General features: G+C 48.4%; 5 non-coding genes and 1 pseudogene across 5 annotated transcripts; all 6 read left to right on the top strand.

The window, feature by feature from the left end:
• The first annotated feature begins 3,058 nt into the window (after positions 1 to 3,058).
• LOC141226265 (U2 spliceosomal RNA) lies at positions 3,059 to 3,253 on the top strand. Its single transcript, XR_012293479.1, has one exon. It is a non-coding gene; the product is annotated as a U2 spliceosomal RNA (small nuclear RNA).
• A 1,120-nt stretch (positions 3,254 to 4,373) lies between these two features.
• Positions 4,374 to 4,564, top strand: LOC141226680 (U2 spliceosomal RNA). The gene has a single exon (XR_012293805.1). It is a non-coding gene; the product is annotated as a U2 spliceosomal RNA (small nuclear RNA).
• Positions 4,565 to 5,685: 1,121 nt separating this feature from the next.
• Positions 5,686 to 5,876, top strand: LOC141225760 (U2 spliceosomal RNA). The gene has a single exon (XR_012292999.1). It is a non-coding gene; the product is annotated as a U2 spliceosomal RNA (small nuclear RNA).
• A 1,119-nt stretch (positions 5,877 to 6,995) lies between these two features.
• On the top strand, positions 6,996 to 7,186 carry LOC141225759 (U2 spliceosomal RNA). Its single transcript, XR_012292998.1, has one exon. It is a non-coding gene; the product is annotated as a U2 spliceosomal RNA (small nuclear RNA).
• An 11,134-nt stretch (positions 7,187 to 18,320) lies between these two features.
• On the top strand, positions 18,321 to 18,521 carry LOC141226326 (U2 spliceosomal RNA; annotated as a pseudogene).
• Positions 18,522 to 20,550: 2,029 nt separating this feature from the next.
• LOC141226321 (U2 spliceosomal RNA) lies at positions 20,551 to 20,741 on the top strand. The gene has a single exon (XR_012293523.1). It is a non-coding gene; the product is annotated as a U2 spliceosomal RNA (small nuclear RNA).
• Positions 20,742 to 21,545: the final 804 nt, after the last annotated feature.

The following is a 21,545-nucleotide window of genomic DNA, read 5'->3' as shown; positions in this document are numbered from 1 at the left end:
CACTCCGCTCCAGGATTGACTTTGTGTTCACCTCTCGGGCAGTCAGGCAGAGTAGGCACTCGATGGTCCCCTGCTTCTTCTCCGACCACAGAGCCATTCACTTACAAGGTGTCCTCGGCGACGGTTTTCCGTCCGGCCCCGGCTCCTGGAAGCTGAATTGTGCTCTGCTGGCTCAGGATGAAGTCGTGGAGGAGCTGAGAGCAGCCTACGCAATGTGGCAGTCCTACAAGGGTAGCTTCCAAACAGTCTCTGATTGGTGGGAATATGTTAAAGTTGAGTTTCGCTGTTTCTTTCAGGCCAAGGGTCGACAACAGGCGTGTGAGAAGAGGAGGGACTTCAGAGGGCTGCAGCGCGAGCTGCGGTCGCTGCAGGACCTTCTTCACTGCGGCTGGGACGTGAGGGAGGAGCTGGAGGAGACCAAGAAGAGCCTGAAAAGGCACTTTGAGGAGGAGTCCAAGCGAATCGTCTTCCGTTCCAAAGTGGAGAATCTGGAGAAGGGTGAGAAATGTAACTCATTCTTTTTCAGGAAACTTCATGCCGGTCACACGCCCCTGAACGAGCTGCGAGACGAGAGCGGAAACATGCGACGTGGGAAGGAGGACGTGATGAGGGTCGTCAGCGACTTCTACAGCGAACTCTACTCCCACAAGACTACCGACCCCGACGCTGCTGATAAGTTCCTGTCAGGTATCACTAACCATCTTGATCCTGCAGGCACGGCAGCCTTGGACAAACCTCTGATGGTGGGCGAATTGCTCTCTGCCGCTAAATCCTTTAGGACCGGCAGGACCCCGGGCAGTGATGGTCTTCCAGCGGAGCTCTATGTAGCGCTGGGAGACCTCATCTGTCCGGACCTGTTGGACCTGTACGAGGAGATGGTGGTGGAGGGTAGAATGCCTCCATCTTTGAGGGAAGGAATGGTCACGATCCTGTACAAGCGGAAGGGAGAGAGGTGCGACCTGAGGAATTGGCGTCCCATCACTCTGCTCAACGTGGACTACAAGATCCTGGCCAAGACGATGGCGACACGACTTAAGACGGTCATCGGACGGATCATCCACCCGGACCAGACCTGCGGCATCCCTGGACGTCGCATCGCAGACAGCCTCGCTCTCGTGCGGGACACGGTCGAGTACATCAAGGTCCGCCGCGCACACGCGGCCCTGGTCTCCTTGGATCAGGAGAAGGCCTTCGACCGGGTTTCCCACGAGTTCATGGGCCGAGCTCTGCACCGGTTAGGTTTGGGTAACATGTTTTGTTCGTATGTCCGTCTGATGTATTTTGATATCCACAGCTCGGTGTTGGTGAACGGCTGGAAGACTGACCCCTTCCCTGTCCTCTCTGGGGTCAGACAAGGCTGCCCTCTATCACCTCTTCTTTTTGTTTGTGTTATAGAACTCTTCGCAGAGGCTATCCGGCAGAATGGAGAGATCAGAGGGATCACCGCACCGGGTCCGGGACGACACGAGGTCAAGTGCTCGCTCTACATGGACGACGTCACCGTCTTCTGCGCTGATCGTGGTTCAGTCGACGCCCTCGTCCAGACGTGTGAGAGGTTCGGCCGGGCTTCAGGGGCCAAAGTCAACTGCAGGAAGTCGGAATCCATGCTCTTCGGGGATTGGCAGCCGGCCTCCTCCGCCCCCTTCCCCTTCAACATTCAACCGGATTTCCTCAAGGTGCTGGGAGTCTGGTTCGGGAAGGAAGGAGTGGCCCTCAAGTCCTGGCAAGAACGCTTGGCCAAAGTGAAGCAACGGATCGGACTCTGGAGCCTCAGACACCTCACTTGTGAGGGTAAGGCACTCGTCCTGCGTAATGAGGTCCTGCCCGTCTTGCAGTACACGGCGCAGGCCTGGCCCCCACACGTCACTGTGTGCAGGGCCATTACCAGGACAGTGTTTCACTTTGTCTGGGGATCCAAGATGGACAGAGTCAGGCGGGCCGTCATGTACAAGGAGCCTCGCAAGGGTGGGAAGGGCGTTCCAGATATCCCCACCCTCCTGCGATCCTCTTTTGTGTGTGATTGTGTCCGCCGGACTTTGCAAGTCAAGAATGGCTCCGCGGGCAGGTCCATGTCTCGCTTCTTCCTGCTTCCTCTTTGGAGGCGACTCGGCTGGGACAAGTGGGACAGCTCCTTCCCCTACAACTGGACGACGCCATGGTTCTACGGAGACGTCGTTCGATTTGTGGGGGAACATCAACTGGAGGGACTCAAGCCCGACTTGTGGAAGCCCAAAACTATCCACAAGCTCATCAGAGCCAAGGATGACGTGGAGAACATCACAGGACTTCACCAGGACACGCTGGAGACTGTGTGGACAAATGTGTCGTCTGACAGGCTGACCAACGGGCACAAGGACTTGTCGTGGATGGCGATTCAGGGCGGACTGCCCGTCCGGTCATTCATGCATGCCCGGAACCTGTGCAAGACCCGGTACTGTCCAAGGTGCCCCTTCGTGGAGGAAACATCTTTGCACACTTTTTGGGACTGCGGATTTGCACAGCGCCTGTTGACTGCCCTTGAGGACGACCTGAGGAACTCTGTCCCCAGGGCGAGCCTATCGCACCATTCTGTGCTTTACGGACTCTTCCCTGGGGTTCATACCGTCGGAGCCATCCAGGAGGCTTGGCGCCTTATGAACTGCTTCAAGGATGCCGTTTGGGTCGCCAGGAACCGGCTCATCTTGAGGAGGGAGAGGATGTCCATCCAGGACTGCCGCAGGCTGATCCACAGCCTGCTCAGAGACTATTCCATCGTGGACGGTCCGGAGGACGAGGATGAGGACTAAACCCCTCCTCCCCCTCTCCCCTTATGTGTCTTGTCTTTCAATAAAGCTTCGGGCCTGTGATTTTCCCCTCCCCATCCCCTTTTTCCCAATCCCCATCCCTTATCACGATTCGTCGTACTGTATTGATTGACATGCTTTTTCTTTCAGATTGAGTGTTTTGTGTAGCATAGGGGTGTGATGTGTCTAGTTAGTGCGTCGTATCCTCATGCTATGTAAATATGATGTAGAATTCTGTGTGTACTGGGCTGCGGCACTGTACACTGTCTGTTAACTTATTTTTTGTGCTAATAAAAGATATATTCAATCAAAAAAAATCTGTTCTTATCAGTTTAATATCTGATACGTCCCCTATCTGGGGACCATATATTAAATGGATTTTTAGAACAGGGAGATGGAAAAAGAGCTTGCTCTGTCCACTCCACGCATTGACCTGGTATTGCAGTATCTCCAGGACCGGTGCACCCCTTCTTTAATGCAGTTTCTAAAATCAGAAAGAATTGAATTCAATGCTTTTTGTTCATTTTGCTTGTTTGTCGGATTTTGGGATGGACTCTTTGGCTTTGCTTTTCTTCTCCTCATTGGATTTTTCATGTTAAAAGTTGCAGAAGCCAGATGACAAGCTCATTTTGGTTCAACTTCAGCAACTGTGCATTGCATTGCCATGTAATGTAATGTAATGCAATGCTATCTATCTAGCTCTCCCTCTATACTTCCTTTTGGATAAACAGACATATTAGGCAAGCATTTTGGAGCTTTCACCTAAATAACTACAGGTGGTGAGATAAGCTGCACAATATAATTGACCTTTCAGTATATTGTTGCACACACACCATCTATTTAGCAAATGCCCTTGTTATCAACAGCAGCCTTTTAAACTCACCTGAGCTAACAGGTATGTGAGCTGGTTACTCTGCTGCGCTTAAAATTTCTTTTTTGGTTTGCTACAATGCCTTTTCTGAAACGTTGTCTCCCTCTGCTGGAACACTGACTTCTTTCATTTAATGCCTGCAGACTATAAAAGAGAAACCAACCCAAAAAGTTTGGTTGATTAGTCTGTGGCATTCTTTTAAACTGTTGTTTATGGCGATCTCTGTGAGCTTCTCAGTGACATTCAGCCATCCAGGTATCCCGCCTGCAGTAGACGGAATGTGGCAATGGAACGCTGGCTGCGCGTGTCATAATAGGCTCTGAGCCTTTATATACCTGCGCACAGCAGCAGCCACCTTCAGTCTGCTGCTGGACAGCCAGCAGCAGCAGCAGCAGGAGAGGTAATTAATCAGCAACCCTCCTGCTAAGGGTAGACAGCTGCTCGTTCCACCCCCCCCCCGCCTTAATTGGTTCTCCTCCCTTCCAACGGTGTTGAGGCGGGTGGGAACAGCCGGGGGTTGAGGGTACTGTGCTAAAAGAGGTGGAGTTATGCAGATCTAAAACGCGTGGATTGCAGCAGCAGCAAGCCGAAAAGTGCAGGCATGTGAGGGATCTAGAGGTTGACAGCATGTCTTCTTAACGGGAGTCCAGGTGGCCATCTCCACAAATGGACTTTTCAGAATCCTTGGGTGGCACCGTAGTCGGAAACCAATTCTGGTTATCGCTTCTCGGCCTTTTGGCTAAGATCAAGTGTAGTATCTGTTCTTATCAGTTTAATATCTGATACGTCCCCTATCTGGGGACCATATATTAAATGGATTTTTAGAACAAGGAGATGGAAAAAGAGCTTGCTCTGTCCACTCCACGCATTGACCTGGTATTGCAGTATCTCCAGGACCGGTGCACCCCTTCTTTAATGCAGTTTCTAAAATCAGAAAGAATTGAATTCAATGCTTTTTGTTCATTTTGCTTGTTTGTCGGATTTTGGGATGGACTCTTTGGCTTTGCTTTTCTTCTCCTCATTGGATTTTTCATGTTAAAAGTTGCAGAAGCCAGATGACAAGCTCATTTTGGTTCAACTTCAGCAACTGTGCATTGCATTGCCATGTAATGTAATGTAATGCAATGCTATCTATCTAGCTCTCCCTCTATACTTCCTTTTGGATAAACAGACATATTAGGCAAGCATTTTGGAGCTTTCACCTAAATAACTACAGGTGGTGAGATAAGCTGCACAATATAATTGACCTTTCAATATATTGTTGCACACACACCATCTATTTAGCAAATGCCCTTGTTATCAACAGCAGCCTTTTAAACTCACCTGAGCTAACAGGTATGTGAGCTGGTTACTCTGCTGCGCTTAAAATTTCTTTTTTGGTTTGCTACAATGCCTTTTCTGAAACGTTGTCTCCCTCTGCTGGAACACTGACTTCTTTCATTTAATGCCTGCAGACTATAAAAGAGAAACCAACCCAAAAAGTTTTGTTAATTAGTCTGTGGCATTCTTTTAAACTGTTGCTTATGGCGGTCTCTGTGAGCTTCTCAGTGACATTCAGCCATCCAGGTATCCCGCCTGCAGTAGACGGAATGTGGCAATGGAACGCTGGCTGCGCGTGTCATAATAGGCTCTGAGCCTTTATATACCTGCGCACAGCAGCAGCCACCTTCAGTCTGCTGCTGGACAGCCAGCAGCAGCAGCAGCAGGAGAGGTAATCAATCAGCAACCCTCCTGCTAAGGGTAGACAGCTGCTCGTTCCACCCCCCCCCCCGCCTTAATTGGTTCTCCTCCCTTCCAACGGTGTTGAGGCGGGTGGGAACAGCCGGGGGTTGAGGGTACTGTGCTAAAAGAGGTGGAGTTATGCAGATCTAAAACGCGTGGATTGCAGCAGCAGCAAGCCGAAAAGTGCAGGCATGTGAGGGATCTAGAGGTTGACAGCATGTCTTCTTAACGGGAGTCCAGGTGGCCATCTCCACAAATGGACTTTTCAGAATCCTTGGGTGGCACCGTAGTCGGAAACCAATTCTGGTTATCGCTTCTCGGCCTTTTGGCTAAGATCAAGTGTAGTATCTGTTCTTATCAGTTTAATATCTGATACGTCCCCTATCTGGGGACCATATATTAAATGGATTTTTAGAACAGGGAGATGGAAAAAGAGCTTGCTCTGTCCACTCCACGCATTGACCTGGTATTGCAGTATCTCCAGGACCGGTGCACCCCTTCTTTAATGCAGTTTCTAAAATCAGAAAGAATTGAATTCAATGCTTTTTGTTCATTTTGCTTGTTTGTCGGATTTTGGGATGGACTCTTTGGCTTTGCTTTTCTTCTCCTCATTGGATTTTTCATGTTAAAAGTTGCAGAAGCCAGATGACAAGCTCATTTTGGTTCAACTTCAGCAACTGTGCATTGCATTGCCATGTAATGTAATGTAATGCAATGCTATCTATCTAGCTCTCCCTCTATACTTCCTTTTGGATAAACAGACATATTAGGCAAGCATTTTGGAGCTTTCACCTAAATAACTACAGGTGGTGAGATAAGCTGCACAATATAATTGACCTTTCAGTATATTGTTGCACACACACCATCTATTTAGCAAATGCCCTTGTTATCAACAGCAGCCTTTTAAACTCACCTGAGCTAACAGGTATGTGAGCTGGTTACTCTGCTGCGCTTAAAATTTATTTTTTGGTTTGCTACAATGCCTTTTCTGAAACGTTGTCTCCCTCTGCTGGAACACTGACTTCTTTCATTTAATGCCTGCAGACTATAAAAGAGAAACCAACCCAAAAAGTTTGGTTGATTAGTCTGTGGCATTCTTTTAAACTGTTGCTTATGGCGGTCTCTGTGAGCTTCTCAGTGACATTCAGCCATCCAGGTATCCCGCCTGCAGTAGACGGAATGTGGCAATGGAACGCTGGCTGCGCGTGTCATAATAGGCTCTGAGCCTTTATATACCTGCGCACAGCAGCAGCCACCTTCAGTCTGCTGCTGGACAGCCAGCAGCAGCAGCAGCAGGAGAGGTAATTAATCAGCAACCCTCCTGCTAAGGGTAGACAGCTGCTCGTTCCACCCCCCCCCGCCTTAATTGGTTCTCCTCCCTTCCAACGGTGTTGAGGCGGGTGGGAACAGCCGGGGGTTGAGGGTACTGTGCTAAAAGAGGTGGAGTTATGCAGATCTAAAACGCGTGGATTGCAGCAGCAGCAAGCCGAAAAGTGCAGGCATGTGAGGGATCTAGAGGTTGACAGCATGTCTTCTTAACGGGAGTCCAGGTGGCCATCTCCACAAATGGACTTTTCAGAATCCTTGGGTGGCACCGTAGTCGGAAACGAATTCTGGTTATCGCTTCTCGGCCTTTTGGCTAAGATCAAGTGTAGTATCTGTTCTTATCAGTTTAATATCTGATACGTCCCCTATCTGGGGACCATATATTAAATGGATTTTTAGAACAGGGAGATGGAAAAAGAGCTTGCTCTGTCCACTCCACGCATTGACCTGGTATTGCAGTATCTCCAGGACCGGTGCACCCCTTCTTTAATGCAGTTTCTAAAATCAGAAAGAATTGAATTCAATGCTTTTTGTTCATTTTGCTTGTTTGTCGGATTTTGGGATGGACTCTTTGGCTTTGCTTTTCTTCTCCTCATTGGATTTTTCATGTTAAAAGTTGCAGAAGCCAGATGACAAGCTCATTTTGGTTCAACTTCAGCAACTGTGCATTGCATTGCCATGTAATGTAATGTAATGCAATGCTATCTATCTAGCTCTCCCTCTATACTTCCTTTTGGATAAACAGACATATTAGGCAAGCATTTTGGAGCTTTCACCTAAATAACTACAGGTGGTGAGATAAGCTGCACAATATAATTGACCTTTCAGTATATTGTTGCACACACACCATCTATTTAGCAAATGCCCTTGTTATCAACAGCAGCCTTTTAAACTCACCTGAGCTAACAGGTATGTGAGCTGGTTACTCTGCTGCGCTTAAAATTTCTTTTTTGGTTTGCTACAATGCCTTTTCTGAAACGTTGTCTCCCTCTGCTGGAACACTGACTTCTTTCATTTAATGCCTGCAGACTATAAAAGAGAAACCAACCCAAAAAGTTTGGTTGATTAGTCTGTGGCATTCTTTTAAACTGTTGCTTATGGCGGTCTCTGTGAGCTTCTCAGTGACATTCAGCCATCCAGGTATCCCGCCTGCAGTAGACGGAATGTGGCAATGGAACGCTGGCTGCGCGTGTCATAATAGGCTCTGAGCCTTTATATACCTGCGCACAGCAGCAGCCACCTTCAGTCTGCTGCTGGACAGCCAGCAGCAGCAGCAGCAGGAGAGGTAATTAATCAGCAACCCTCCTGCTAAGGGTAGACAGCTGCTCGTTCCACCCCCCCCCCCCGCCTTAATTGGTTCTCCTCCCTTCCAACGGTGTTGAGGCGGGTGGGAACAGCCGGGGGTTGAGGGTACTGTGCTAAAAGAGGTGGAGTTATGCAGATCTAAAACGCGTGGATTGCAGCAGCAGCAAGCCGAAAAGTGCAGGCATGTGAGGGATCTAGAGGTTGACAGCATGTCTTCTTAACGGGAGTCCAGGTGGCCATCTCCACAAATGGACTTTTCAGAATCCTTGGGTGGCACCGTAGTCGGAAACCAATTCTGGTTATCGCTTCTCGGCCTTTTGGCTAAGATCTTGTATCTGGTCAGAAGGATCCTAGAGTGTCTCCCCCTCGGCCTTGCAGCATCGCCACTTAGGTGGCTTAAGCTGCCTGCTGCTATTGGGGGGGGTCAAGAGGAAACGAGAGGTGATAATGGGCGTCAAGATTCGCTATGCCGGGACCGATGATATTCGGGTCAAAAATGCTTTTCGCATTGATATTGAGGAGTCAAGGAGGAATTTCTTTAACCTGCGGTTCTTGGTGGAAGTCGTCATCTTCAAGATTTTGAATGTTGGTCGTGGAGACATCATTTGTCTACAGGAGTTCCCAAAGAATGGCCGGTACGTTTTGGTCCTTGATCGTATGGCAGCTTGCCAGAATCTTTTCAAGACTCTAAAGGATCAGCAAGCCTTGGATCATCCGGCTCTTGAAGGGCTTACATTCACGGTATTGTATACTAAGGGGGAAGTGCCAGTTGTTGTGTTTATGCACAACCCCCTTGTGGATGTGGAGGACATTACTAGATTCCTGAACCGTCATTGCAGCTATGTGTCCTACTCACACAAGGTGAGGAATGAGGTGGGCTTGTGGACTGGCAAACACAAGTTTTTTGTACGGTTCCAGGAAGACCCCCAGGGACCTGGGGGTATCCACTACCCTCCCCTCAGTTTTGCCATCGGGAGGGATAGAGGGTATATGTATTTTCCCGGTGCTCCGCGTTTTTGCAGGAAGTGTAAATCCTTTGGACACTACCAAGAGGACTGCACGGTGGAGAAGTTTTGTGGGAAATGCAATAAAGAGGGTCATCTGGCAATGGAATGTACTAACTCCATGGTCTGTAATGCGTGTGGGGAGGAGGGACACGCTTTCAAGGACTGTCCCCATCGTTCCAGGTCATATGCAGAGGCCGTGTCCCCACGTCCTAGTACTGCCGCCACTATTGGTGAGGCGATTGAGGCAGTAAGGGACTTCATGGAAGTGATGGAGGAAGCACCTGATCCTGCTGGTGGAAGCGCTGTTGAGATGTGACGCGCCCCCTGGGACATATTCCTTTTTGAGGGGAATACCCGGCACCGGATCAGATGGGGGGTTGTAGTCTCCGAGCGGCTGTGACCCGGCCCGTGCCCAGGGCGTCAAGCTCAGTGTGATGTGGCAGTTCTACAGATGTTACTAAAGTTCTTTTGTGTCGACTACGCCACCCGTTGTGATGCGGTCACTGTGGCCGCCGCTGCAGCAGGGTCCGCTGAGGCTGATGGTGGGTGCGCAGCTTGGTGAGATAACCCCCAACGGGAGGGGTATAGCCTCAGAGGGGACAGGTGCAGAGGATGGGGGTTGTGGTGGTGCGGTGCAGCCGGCAATGAAGACAGAGTCGGGTTGTGCAGTTAAGGGTGTTTACTTACTGCAGATGTTGTACTGGTCACTCCAGCTGCGAGTGACCACCCGAGCCGTGCTGCGTCCACCAGGTCCTGGATCCAGCCAACCCCCAAACAAGTCCGGAGCGTGGCCCTGAGCTCTCCCTCTGTCCTTTCTTCAGCCGTCCCCACCAGTGATCCACCTAGGTCCAGCTCCCTCGGGCCTTCTGTTGGGACACCCTTGGCCCTGGGTTCCCTGACCCTTCATGTGGTGTGCCTTCGGGGTGGATGTGATGGGTGACCGTGGCAGACGCTGCCCACGGTCTCCGGTCTCTGGCTGGGGAATGTTTTTACCCCCACCAGCTTGGGTTCCGGTACCCTTTTGCTGACTCCTCACCCGGTGCTCTAATTTGGGTTCTTGGGTCCCTTCAGTCTTCCCCCTCTGGGTCTTTCTCTGCTCCACTCTCTCTCTCTCCAGGGCTGCTGTTTCCTTCTCTCTGCCGATTTGTTCTCTGCATCAGACAGGCTCCTCTCCAACTGACTTGTTCTCTACAACTGACCCTGATCTTAGTTGGTGCCCTCCTTATATATCCCTCTATGTGTGAGCTCAGGTGACCAGCACCCAATGAGCTCCTATCACTACCCAGACTGCTCCCCCTATCTGCCCCTACACTACATGGGATGTTCCACCCCCCTCCCACTCCAGCCAGGAACAGGCTCGGTCGTACCTGCACATTTCTAAGTGGGAGTACCGTCGGCCTGCTCCTCTGAAATGGGATGTATGTAGTGCATGCAGTCTATCTGAGCTCAGTTCCACACTCCATCCTTACCCGGGAGTGGAATATCACACCTCTGGGTTGAGGTGCAATACCCCTGTAGCAGCCGAATCCTCAGGGTGCTACATTCCCCCCTGGTAAATCACAGCACATCCTCGGGCTGTAAGACATAAAACACCAAAAACATACATTTTTTTTTTTCATATAAACATAATAAAACATATAAAACAACATATATTAGCAGCAATAAACTTTTCATATTAACATTCTCGTAGACTTCTCTTGTCTCTGGTTCCTCCTCCGGACACTGTGCAACGTGTGCCCGGGAAAAGCGCGACAGTCTCTTAGAAAAACTGGTCTTCCTATAAAACCGGTAGGGGGCACTTTAGGAAGCGCAACTATATACAGGGGAAATTGGCCGCTCTCAGTCCTCGGCCAGGTAGAGGAAAGGGAATGGCTGCTCACAGTCCTCAGCCTGGTATGGATACGGGATAAAGGGTTAAACGGGTAAACTGTTCACTGGTCCCAACGGGGACTATTTTAGCAGCAACGGTTCACTGTGCCCCGACGGGCAACTATATACAGTCTCTACTCCCGTCCTCAACGACGGCTCCCTCCTGCTTTTTCTTGGTGATACGGTGTTGCTTCAGACCCGTCCGGGTCCTCTGGCTCCTCCTCCCCGCACTGCAACTCCTCCTCCGTCAGGCGGTGTACGTGGAGGGCGTAAGGTCCTTTGGCACACTTGTGCCGGGTGAAAGTGACTTCGTCTCCGACGTAGAGGTCACGGCCTTTGTGACCTTCCGGCAGGTGGGACTCGACGTCTCTGCGGGTCACAAAAACGTCACCGCGGTTGTTACGGTCCCGAATAAAGCCCCACCCATGCTGCGGGTTGAACTTTATCACCGTCCCGATGGTGCGGGGACAGTGCGCTGCACGGGGGTTCCTCCTAGTCCGGCTCTTCTGCTCCGCGCTCCGGATTTGGGCCTGTTGTTCTCTGACCCGCCTCTCCTCCCGTTCTCTCGCAAACTCTGCTAGCTGCTGACGACAACACTCAGTACGCTCAGCGGCGACTGCCCGAGTTTCTCCGGTGAACCCCATCAAATCTTCTCCCGTGGGGTCCCACACGAATTGGGCTTCTTCTAGAGGAGGCGAGACCCGAGTCACGGGCTTCGGAGCCGGGATCAGGGGCTCACACAAGGGCCCTAGTCTCTGTTGCCGCTCCAGCTCACAAAACTCCTCGGGCCAGATAAAGGGACGCCCGTCCGGCCATGTGAGCTGGCTGAAGAGGTCCTTTCCCAAACTCGGCACCCTTGGTTTTACGGGCGCGGGCGCGGTGGTGGTGGCGCCCGGGTTGCCCAGGCCTTGCGGCCAGGCCTGGGGCACCTGGAAGGTGAAGGGCACCGTTAGGACGGCGGCGCCCTGGGCTACCTGGCCTTGCGACCAGGCCGGAGGCTCCGCGGAGGTAGGGGGCGCTGTTGGTGATGCGGGGCCCGGGAGTACTGGGCCTTGCGACCAGGCCGGAGGCTCTTCCTGCTTGGTCACGCTCCGGGTCGGTGCGTGTGACGTCACAGGGGTCGCGGCGGCGGCTTCCGGTCGGGGCCTAGTCATTAGCGGTGACATGGCGGTTACGGGCACGGACGGGGGACTTTCGGGCTCTGCGACGGGGAACCGGGGCAGGTGGGCGGTCTCCCGGTATGGGGTATAAGCGTCCCCTTTACCTGCCTTCATACGTTCGGCTCCCTTCTCAGCGCCGTCTCCGACCTTGGGTCCTCCCGCGTCATCCGTAGAGGCAGTTGGTGTCCTCTCCCAGGGGAGCATGCTCCGTGGACGGGTTCCAGCTTGCTGGGCCATCTCCCGGCTCCACTCCGCCAGTATCTCACGCTGTACCCGGGCCATCCTCCTTGCGAGGCCCTCCAAGGCAGTTTGTGCACACTCCCGGTCTCGGGGGAGCTGCGCTAAGATCTCCGCTAGACCTAGCGGGGTTGTGGACTCTAGCAGGCTCCTGACCATCGGGTCGGTGCTGCTCTGCTCTTCTTCCGGCAGGCTCCTGGCCAGCGGGCCGGTGCTGCTCTGCCCTCCTTCCTCGGTCTCTAGCAGACTCCTGGCCAGCGGGCCGGTGCTGTTCTGCTTTCTCTCCATCTCCGGGTAAGCTCCTCCGCTACTCCTCGTTAGACCTCTTGCCTCCGGGTGCGCTCGCTCCAGACTTCTGCTCCAGGCGACACCCATCTTTTCTCTTCTCTTTCGTCTCCTCCCACTTCGAGGGCGGTCCCGGGGCAACTCGGTAACTGTCAGCTCCAGGGGTAGTTCTTTCACGCTGACAGACACCTCTAGCATCACAGTCTCTGTTGGTGGGGGCGGTTTCCACTTTTGGCGCCACTTTCTGTCCTCGCCCACGATGGGAGGCGGCCTCCTGCCCTCCTTTGGCACGCCCATAATGGCGTCCGCTGCTCTTCCAAGGCGGGAAATCTTCGGATTTGGCGGGAAGCGTCGCCCAGTGGCGGGAAACTCTGCAGATCGCGGGAACAAGCTGGAAATGGCGGACAATCGGCGGGAAACGACCTGTGATGGGGTCCGATGGCGTGGACCCTCCGGAACCGGCGGGAGACTTCTTTCTGAGGTAAACTTGCACTTTTCTTCAGGCACGCAGTACCCGGTTGTTGCGGGCACGTAATCCTGCCGACTACGCCAAAGTTGACGCGCCCCCTGGGACATATTCCTTTTTGAGGGGAATACCCGGCACCGGATCAGATGGGGGGTTGTAGTCTCCGAGCGGCTGTGACCCGGCCCGTGCCCAGGGCGTCAAGCTCAGTGTGATGTGGCAGTTCTACAGATGTTACTAAAGTTCTTTTGTGTCGACTACGCCACCCGTTGTGATGCGGTCACTGTGGCCGCCGCTGCAGCAGGGTCCGCTGAGGCTGATGGTGGGTGCGCAGCTTGGTGAGATAACCCCCAACGGGAGGGGTATAGCCTCAGAGGGGACAGGTGCAGAGGATGGGGGTTGTGGTGGTGCGGTGCAGCCGGCAATGAAGACAGAGTCGGGTTGTGCAGTTAAGGGTGTTTACTTACTGCAGATGTTGTACTGGTCACTCCAGCTGCGAGTGACCACCCGAGCCGTGCTGCGTCCACCAGGTCCTGGATCCAGCCAACCCCCAAACAAGTCCGGAGCGTGGCCCTGAGCTCTCCCTCTGTCCTTTCTTCAGCCGTCCCCACCAGTGATCCACCTAGGTCCAGCTCCCTCGGGCCTTCTGTTGGGACACCCTTGGCCCTGGGTTCCCTGACCCTTCATGTGGTGTGCCTTCGGGGTGGATGTGATGGGTGACCGTGGCAGACGCTGCCCACGGTCTCCGGTCTCTGGCTGGGGAATGTTTTTACCCCCACCAGCTTGGGTTCCGGTACCCTTTTGCTGACTCCTCACCCGGTGCTCTAATTTGGGTTCTTGGGTCCCTTCAGTCTTCCCCCTCTGGGTCTTTCTCTGCTCCACTCTCTCTCTCTCCAGGGCTGCTGTTTCCTTCTCTCTGCCGATTTGTTCTCTGCATCAGACAGGCTCCTCTCCAACTGACTTGTTCTCTACAACTGACCCTGATCTTAGTTGGTGCCCTCCTTATATATCCCTCTATGTGTGAGCTCAGGTGACCAGCACCCAATGAGCTCCTATCACTACCCAGACTGCTCCCCCTATCTGCCCCTACACTACATGGGATGTTCCACCCCCCTCCCACTCCAGCCAGGAACAGGCTCGGTCGTACCTGCACATTTCTAAGTGGGAGTACCGTCGGCCTGCTCCTCTGAAATGGGATGTATGTAGTGCATGCAGTCTATCTGAGCTCAGTTCCACACTCCATCCTTACCCGGGAGTGGAATATCACACCTCTGGGTTGAGGTGCAATACCCCTGTAGCAGCCGAATCCTCAGGGTGCTACAGATGGAGCCTGCAGATATGTCAATTCTGCTTGATGTGAGTGGTGAGGGAGAAGTGAGCGGTTCACTCTCCACAACGCCGGTGTTGGCTTTGGAAAGCTCAGAGGCCATTCAAGAAGGTGGTGGTGGCCAGGGTGACTTCACCGGGGCTGTGGTGAGGCCCCCTGATGAGGACTCTGATGTGTCTTCTGCAAAGAAGTTCCGACCAGATATTTCACCTGCCAGTATTGGGAGCATCAGCCCCTTAAGTGATAGGAGCTATCCCGAGAGCTACAGTGCCTCTCCTAGGAGGTCTTTTTTGGAGGAGGGGGCCAGCATTCTGTGCTTAACATCAGGAATCGAGTTTCAAGACGAGAAAGGTTGACTCTTCGGTGGGGGGTATGTTCTTTTTTACCAAATATGGTTAAAAAATGGGCTCCAACGTGGGCTGTAGTGTACTGTTAGTAAATGTAAGGCTTATAAAATCTAAGCCTAGAAGATTGGCTATACTGGAAGAACTAAAAAATCTTGGAGCAAATATCTACTGTCTGCAAGAGTGCGGAATTGAAGAGTCACCTCCTGAAAAGGACTGGGTATATGGGCATAGCATTTGGTCAGGTTCAATGACAAACAAAAATGATGGTGTGGGGATTTTTTTGGGGAATAGGGATTTAAGTTTTGAAAATTATATGGTGGTGGAGCCAGGTCGTTGTATAATGGCAGTGGTTAAGGGGAGAGGGTGGAGGGTGAAAATTGTTAACGTGTATTGTCCAATTAACAAAGGGGATAGGTTAGCATTATTAGAGAAAATACGTTTTTTTTTGCCTGGAAGGATTCCAATATTATTAGTTGGTGATTTCAATTGTGTTTCTGAAGGGGAAATTGATGTCACGGGTAAGGTCCTTAATCAAATTACATCTGATTTTTCTTTTTTAGATGCAGCGGAATTTTTGAGTAAGCCACCACCGGCCACATATAGAGCTGATAGGGGAGGAATAGTGTCCAGGATTGACCGCATGCTGTATACAAATAGAGGTTTGGTGTGTAAATTTTTTAAACAGCATGTTTTTTCTTTCACAGACCATGAATGTTTGTGGGGTATGTTTGAAGGTGATAAAAAAATGGTGCATGGTGTTGGGGTATGGAAGCTAAATGTTAGGTTGTTAGAGGATGTTAGGGTTATGAGAGACTTCGAAAGTAAGTATGAATGGTGGAGGTCTAGGAAAAATAATTTTGTGGATGTGACTGTATGGTGGGATTGGGTGAAAGTGGAAATTAAGAATTTTTTTAGGAGGTGGGGTTATAAAAAAGCAGCAATTGAAAGAGGCAGATTTAAAGATTTAAATATGAGGATTGAGTGGTTACATAAAATGAGTATGAAAGGAATTGATGTTAGTGATCAACTCAGAGGAGCGAGAGATGAGATGAAGCGTGTTTTGGAAAAGCGTGGGAAGGAAATTATTTTTAGGACGAGAGTTGAGCATTTGGATATGGATGAGAAGTGTACGAGGTACTTTTTTAAAAAAATGTGCAGTAAGAAAGATGAGTTGGATGAGGTTGAAAATGATAATGGTATGACTGTGGTTGGAATGGAAGTGTTGGATGAGGTACATAGTTTCTATAGTAGTTAATTTGAGTCTAAATGGGTGGATGGGGGTTTGAAAGAGCATGTGTTAGGTATGTTGGAGAGTCAGCTTGAATCAGGGGAACGTGAGTGTTTGAGTGAGGATATTGTTTTTGATGAGGTTAAAAAGGCGGTGGATGGTGCGAAAAAGAATAAAACACCTGGAAAAGATGGGTTGCCTGTGGAGTTTTATGTAAAAGCATGGGATGTGATTGGTGTTGATTTTGTGGAGGTATGTCAATATATGTGGATGAATGGTGTACTTTGTAATTCCATGAAAGAAGGAGTAGTTGTTTTACTATATAAGAAGGGTGAGAAAAAGAATTTGCGTAATTGGAGGCCGATTACATTACTCAATGCAGATTACAAAGTCTTTAGCAAAATTCTGGCTAACCGTATGCGTGGGGTGATTGGAAGTGTGGTTGGTGTTGATCAAGTGTGCGCGGTGCCAGGTAGGTGTATGACTGATAACCTCTTGTTGTTGAGGGACGTAATTGGAGATTGTATGTTTAGGAAGGGGAAATGTATGGTTTTTTGTGTGGATTTTGAGAAAGCTTTTGATAGAGTGTCGCATGCGTTTATGTTTGAGGTGTTAGTTAGGATGGGTTTTCCTAGTGTTTTTGTGAAGGCGATAAGGTGTTTGTATGATGGTGTGGTGAGTGAAGTGTTAGTGAATGGATGTTTGAGTGAGAAGGTGTGCATAAAATCAGGGGTCAGGCAGGGGTGTCCGTTGTCCCCTGTCCTGTTTATAAGTGTGATTGAGCCCCTGTTGTGCATGATTCGGAAAGAGAAAGTGATGAATGGTCTTCTGATCCCAGGGAGTGGTGGAAAGACTGTAAAGGTAATGGGGTATATGGACGATGTTGTTGTGGTGAGTGATAATATGGCTGCTATGAATCGAGCAAGGTTGCTTTTAGATTTCTTTTGTGGTGCATCTGGTTTTAGGGTGAATTGGGGGAAGTGTAGCTTTAAGTGTTTTGGGGATTCGAGTGTTAGGATGGATGGTGTGATATGTGAAGAAGGTGCTATTAAGGTTCTGGGGGTGTGGTTTAACAAAGATCTGAAAGGGAATGAGAGTTGGGATGAATGCGGTAAGAGGATTGAACAGAAGTTAAATTTTTGGAGGTTACGGGACTTGACATTGTCAGGCAAAGTCCTTATTATTAAGTCAGTGATTCTTCCTATGTTACTTTTTGTGTCCGTGGTTTTTCCAGCCCCTTATAGGGGTTTTAGGCGGATTGAGAAGCTAATTTTTACGTTTTATTGGGGAAGTAAGATGGAAAAACTTAAAAGGGAATATTTGTGTAAGTTACGTGAACATGGGGGAATGGATTTCCCAAATTTTGAAATTTGTCTTGGTTTAAATTATATTAAAACAGTGGTTGTTCTGTTAGGTAGGGATAACAAGACGGCTTTTATGATTAAATATATGGCTGGATGGATGTTGTTTGGGTTGAAATGGATGAGAAGGGATGCAAGAGTGCCTGTTTCGTTTAAATGTCCAGTGTGGTATGAGTTTGTTGAAAAATTTGTTGTCAAGCATGATTTGTTGGATGTTCCTATGGGTGATTTCAAAGTGATAAGGAATGTAAGGAGAAGGATGCGTGTTAGAGAGTTTGAATGTAACATTAGGGGCTTGAGATCGAGTGAAGCGTTGTGTGTATGGAGGAACCTGAGTATAAAAGGAATATCGAATAGGCAGCGTGATATCGTATGGATGAGTTTGCATGAGATTTTGCCTGTGAGAGAGGTACAGAAGAGGAGGGATCTGATTAGAACAGAGGTATGTCCGAGGGATGGATGTGGGGCGAGTGAAACTGTTATGCATTTGGTTTGGAATTGTGATTATGCTCAGAGTGTTTGGAAGGGAGTGGGTGGTTTATGCAAGGAACTAGCGGGCGTGAATTTTATAAATTGGAGAGTGGTAATGTTTGGGATGGGTGCAAGTAGCCGGGTGAAAGAGAGATTGTTGTGGTTGATAATGACATGTGTAATAGAAAGTCTGTGGGACGTTAGGAATTTGTGTTTATTTAAAAGGAAAATAATCTCAGTTAATAATTGTGTTAGGATGGTTTTGTCAAGGTTATACATAGTTTATTTATGGGACAGCCGTGGCGGTGGTGGCTTTGATTCAGAAGGTTTTTGGAAAGTCAAAAAATGGAGGTCACTGGTAAAGTACCAGTAAGTCCTTGTTTAAGTGTTGTGATCTGTCTTTTTTTATGATAATGGTATGTTTTACAGTTTTTTGTCCATTCAAAAGGTATTACAACTGTTTCAGTATAAAGTTATAAATATGAAATAAAGAAAGTACCATTATGATGTAAGACTGGGCAACGTAGTATGAGTTTTTATACTATTGATTGTTGCTTGAAAAATTTTACTGAATGGTATAAAAAAAAAAAAAAAAAATCTGTTCTTATCAGTTTAATATCTGATACGTCCCCTATCTGGGGACCATATATTAAATGGATTTTTAGAACAGGGAGATGGAAAAAGAGCTTGCTCTGTCCACTCCACGCATTGACCTGGTGGGGAAACATGGAGGTGACTGAGAGTATGCGTGCAGGTATGGTTGTGTTAATTCCTAAGAAAGGGGATTTGAAAAGTCTGAGGAATTGGAGGCCAATAACTTTACTTAATTGTGATTATAAAATCTATGCAAAACTTATGGCTAATAGGATGCGTGATGTTATAGAGAGAGTGATTGGGGATGAGCAGTGTTGTGCGGTACCTGGGAGGCGGATTCATGAGTGTGTGTGTATGTTAAGAGATTGTCTATGGGATTGCATGGGTCGTAAGAAGAGTGTATTTTTGTTAAGTTTGGATTTTGAAAAGGCTTATGATAGGTTGTCGCATGGTTTTTTGTTCAGAGTGTTGTTAAAAATGGGTTTTCCGGCTGATTTTGTTGGGCGAGTGAGAAGTTTGTATGCGGGTGTTTATAGCTGTGTTTTAATGAATGGGTATGTGGGTAGGAAAGTGAATGTGTTTTCGGGTGTGCGACAGGGGTGTCCTTTGTCCCCTGTAGCATTTATTTGTGCAATTGAGCCATTGTTGTGTATGCTGAGGAAAGATAAGGTAATTCGTGGTGTGCAAGTGCCGGGAGGTGGAGGAAAAGAATGGAAGGTGAGTGGTTATATGGATGACGTGTGTGTATTATGTGATTCTGAATGTTCGGTGAGGCGGGTGAAGTTGTTAGTGTCTATTTTTTGTGGTGCATCTGCGTTTAAAGTGAATTGGGAAAAGAGTGAGTGTAAGGGTTTTGGAGGCGGAAGTTTAAGTAGGGATGTAGGTGTGAATGTAGTGAATGGACCTATTAAAGTTTTGGGTGTGAAGTTTTCAGAGAGTTTGGATGGGAAAGAAAGTTGGGATGATGCGAAAGGAAAAGTTGAGCAGAAGTTGAATTTTTGGAAATTGAGGAGTTTATCCTTTTTTGGGAAGATTTTAATTGTTAAGAGTGTGGTGTTGCCAATATTTTTATATATTGCGGTAGTATTTCTACCAGGATATATGTGTATGAGAAGCTTGAATAGAATTTTATTTGTTTTTTTGTGGAACTCGAAAATGGAGAGAGCTAGGAGAGAAATTTTGGTTAAAAGAGTGGAAAAAGGTGGTTTGGGTTTTCCGAATTTGGACGTGTTTTTTGGTGTGAATATCGTTGTGTTTGTTTTGAAAGTGATTAGGGCGGATGGAAAGTTTTCATCTATGTGTAGGTATTTATTTGGAGCGTATTTGTTTCGTTTAAAGTGGCAAGAAAGGGATTTGCGATGTCCGATTGCTTTTGAGGTGCCTGTATGGTATGTGTGGGTTTATAAGTTTTTGGTGAGGTATGAACTGTGTGATGCAGATGTGAGATTGCTGGAGAATAAGAAGGCTGTGTATAGGATGATTGAATGTAGAGAGGTAGAATGTGGAATAAATATGGTTAGGGGTGGTGATGTGCAGAAGGTTTGGAAGAAAGTGCGGATGAGTGGTATGACCAACAAACAGAGTGAAGTTGTGTGGCAGTCTTTACATGGAGTATTACCTGTGAGAGAGTTTCAGAGGAATAGAGGTTTGGTGAGGAGTGAAATGTGTCCAAGAAATGGCTGTGGTGGAAGGGAAAGTGTGTTGCATGTTTTTTGGAATTGCCAGTATGCTAGAGATGTGATTGGGAGAATGGGGCCTTTGTGTAAAGAATTGTGTGGTGTGAATTTGTTGTCTTTTGAGTTGTTTATGTTTGGTTTGGAAATATGTGATGGGACGAAGGAAAGAGTCTTGTGGTTGATGCTTGCGTGTATAAAGGAAGTGTTATGGGATGTGAGGAATGTGTATGTGTTTAAAAGGAAGGAAATTGCTGTAAAGGATAGTGTGAAGGTGATTTTGGGGAAGATGTATGTGTGTTTCCTATGGGACAAAAAGAGGAGAGGGGAAGTGGATGCGGAGGGAATATGGAAAGTTAAAAAGTGGAGATATATTGTTAGTACCTCTTGATTTTTGTTATTGTTGTTTTGAAATATGAAATAAATATTTCCGATGATGATGGGGACAGCAAATTGCGTATTGGATTTGACGCAGCTGTTTTGATGGAATTTTCCTTTGTCTGGTTTCCATAGACTGTGGAATTTCCTCGTCTGAGGAGAAAAAAAAAAAAAAAAAAAATCTGTTCTTATCAGTTTAATATCTGATACGTCCCCTATCTGGGGACCATATATTAAATGGATTTTTAGAACAGGGAGATGGAAAAAGAGCTTGCTCTGTCCACTCCACGCATTGACCAGGTATTGCAGTATCTCCAGGACCGGTGCACCCCTTCTTTAATGCAGTTTCTAAAATCAGAAAGAATTGAATTCAATGCTTTTTGTTCATTTTGCTTGTTTGTCGGATTTTGGGATGGACTCTTTGGCTTTGCTTTTCTTCTCCTCATTGGATTTTTCATGTTAAAAGTTGCAGAAGCCAGATGACAAGCTCATTTTGGTTCAACTTCAGCAACTGTGCATTGCATTGCCATGTAATGTAATGTAATGCAATGCTATCTATCTAGCTCTCCCTCTATACTTCCTTTTGGATAAACAGACATATTAGGCAAGCATTTTGGAGCTTTCACCTAAATAACTACAGGTGGTGAGATAAGCTGCACAATATAATTGACCTTTCAGTATATTGTTGCACACACACCATCTATTTAGCAAATGCCCTTGTTATCAACAGCAGCCTTTTAAACTCACCTGAGCTAACAGGTATGTGAGCTGGTTACTCTGCTGCGCTTAAAATTTCTTTTTTGGTTTGCTACAATGCCTTTTCTGAAACGTTGTCTCCCTCTGCTGGAACACTGACTTCTTTCATTTAATGCCTGCAGACTATAAAAGAGAAACCAACCCAAAAAGTTTGGTTGATTAGTCTGTGGCATTCTTTTAAACTGTTGCTTATGGCGGTCTCTGTGAGCTTCTCAGTGACATTCAGCCATCCAGGTATCCCGCCTGCAGTAGACGGAATGTGGCAATGGAACGCTGGCTGCACGTGTCATAATAGGCTCTGAGCCTTTATATACCTGCGCACAGCAGCAGCCACCTTCAGTCTGCTGCTGGACAGCCAGCAGCAGCAGCAGCAGGAGAGGTA

Source organism: Phyllobates terribilis, unplaced genomic scaffold (genome assembly GCF_046119375.1).
Source record: "Phyllobates terribilis strain yellow unplaced genomic scaffold, ASM4611937v1 Scaffold_414__1_contigs__length_1644244, whole genome shotgun sequence".
In the NCBI taxonomy this organism is placed as follows: Eukaryota; Metazoa; Chordata; class Amphibia; order Anura; family Dendrobatidae; genus Phyllobates; species Phyllobates terribilis.
Note: the sequence above shows the minus strand (reverse complement) of the source record. Positions and strands in the feature narration are given on the sequence as shown.